The following is a 2,223-nucleotide window of genomic DNA, read 5'->3' on the forward strand; positions in this document are numbered from 1 at the left end:
TATCTTTTGGTTTCTTTATTATAAAAGAATATGGGTGTGCATCATCCAAGTGTAGAAATAATGATAGTCAATGCACCAAAATATCAAGAAGGCAGCATATATAGTAGGGGTGGGCACGGTCCGGTTTGGACCGGTTTTCTCATAAAATTAGAACCTGGACCGAAAATGAAGACCGGTTCGGTCCGGTCCGGTTTTGACAAAAATCCATGAATGAGCCCGAACCAATCCGGACCTACCCGGTTCCGGTTCGGTTCCCGGTTCTCACGGTTTTGGGCTTGTTGTAAAGCCCATTTTATTTTCTTGGGTATTTAAGCTTTAAGACCATCTGATTTTTAATATTTTTGGGCTTCAACATCACAATTGGCCCAATTCCCATATTGAAACAACCACTATTCTTTGTCAAAAATAATAAAACAATCCAATATTCAATTTAAAATTACAACCCAACAAAAAAATACACAATAAAACAAAATAAATTACCTATAAAAAATAAATAAATTACAATCAAATTTAAAATTACAACTCCATTCTTTTGCTCTTTTGTTGCTGCATCTCCGAACACCAAGTGAACCTACCAGATCCATGTATTGCCATCAATAATCTAAATTTGTGGAAAATAAAAACAAAACTCCAAAAACCCAAAAGTGAAAATGGATCAAGAAATGCAACAGCAAAAGAAAATTATCAGAAAACTAGACCATTTTCATGATCAAAGACAGCCAAATGAGTTACCTGCTTGCCCATTTTGATAACAACATACACTGCTTCTCATGCCTCTAACATGTTCTCAGAATACCCAGAATACCCATCATGTTCTCCATTGGATCTAGATTTATGTTTATTTTTTCTTCACAGATTGAGACAACCACACGTACATATTCAGACAACCACAACCCAATCCAATTTGATATATATTTGATATACTGGAGCTTCAATTTGATATAGTTTCAATCTGCCTTATTTCAATCCATTTCTTCTTTTGACAGCATAATATCAAGATAGGCATATAAAATACTTTTCATATCACCAAGAAGTGCTAATCAATTTGATAAAATACAAGCAGTTGGCATTTGGAGGTTTTTTGGCGCATCACAGTGACATACCTGAGAGAGAGAGAGAGAGAGATAAGATGAAGAGGTGGACTGCTGGATCTGCAAACTGCTGGAGGACAGAGGAAGCTGCGAACTGCTGGTGCTGGATCTGCAAATTGTTGGAGGACAGAGGAAGCTCCGAATTGCAGACAGAGAGAGTTGGTCAGAGAATCGAAGGGGAAAAAGGAAAAAAAAGAAAAAAAAGATAGAGAATCTAACCTGTGTGACAACGGCGACTGAGAAAGGTGGCGACTGAGAGGAGCAGCGGCTGAGAGAGGTGTGGTTGAGAGAGAGGTTTGGCTGAGAGTGAGGTTTGCTTGAGAGAGAGGAGGATGGTTGAGAGAGAGCTTCGGCGGCGCGACGGCTGAAGGATGAAGAGGATGGCTTAGAGAGAGGAAGGTTGAGAGAGAAGTTTGGGTGAGAGAGAGGATGGCTGAGAGAGAGGTTTGGCGCAGACAGAGGTTTCGGCGGCTGAAGGAGAGAGGAAACGAAATGGGAGGATGAAGGAAGAAAGAAAACCCTAATCGCGTTATAATTTTTGTGATGAATGTGTGTGCGCGCGCCTACGGTAACATCATACACAACCAATAAAAAAGGGCCACATGTTAAAAAATATATATAATATAAATATATATAATATAAAATAATATAAAATAATTATATTGGACCGGTTCGGATTGGACCGGTTCTGTGTGGTGGAAAACCGAAACCGGAACCGGTTTGAACCGGTTCGGTTTGGATTTGTCTCGGTTTTTGACTTTTTTGGTCAATACGGTTTTTTTTGGATTTTTTCAGTTCGATTTGGTTCGGTTTTGCGGTTTTGCGGTTCCAATGCCCACCCCTAATATATAGGATTGGCGTGCGATTCCTTGAAGATGGCAGCTGTCAATTTTGGTTGCCTTCAAACCTCTATAAATATAGAAGGCTCCTAACAAACAAAACAGAACCCCGAACCAAACAAAAACTACTCAATCAAACTGATCAAGTTCAATGATTTAAACAAATCATTCAAGCCAACGAATACAGAAAGCTAGTAAAGGTGCCAAGGACCTCCAAAGCTATCCTTGAGATTTTGCTCAGAATTCTAGCTCACGATTCCAAACACTTTTGGCTCAAACCTGAAGAAAGCTTT

At 39.4% G+C, this 2,223-nt stretch overlaps 1 long non-coding RNA gene across 1 annotated transcript; it reads right to left on the bottom strand.

Moving 5' to 3' along the window:
• LOC109947850 lies at positions 329–1,663 on the bottom strand. Its single transcript, XR_002270621.1, has 2 exons — positions 733–1,663; positions 329–571 (listed from the first exon to the last, which is right to left on the bottom strand). It is a non-coding gene; the product is annotated as an uncharacterized LOC109947850 (long non-coding RNA).

This window comes from Prunus persica, chromosome G3, assembly GCF_000346465.2.
Source record: "Prunus persica cultivar Lovell chromosome G3, Prunus_persica_NCBIv2, whole genome shotgun sequence".
Classification (NCBI taxonomy): domain Eukaryota; kingdom Viridiplantae; phylum Streptophyta; class Magnoliopsida; order Rosales; family Rosaceae; genus Prunus; species Prunus persica.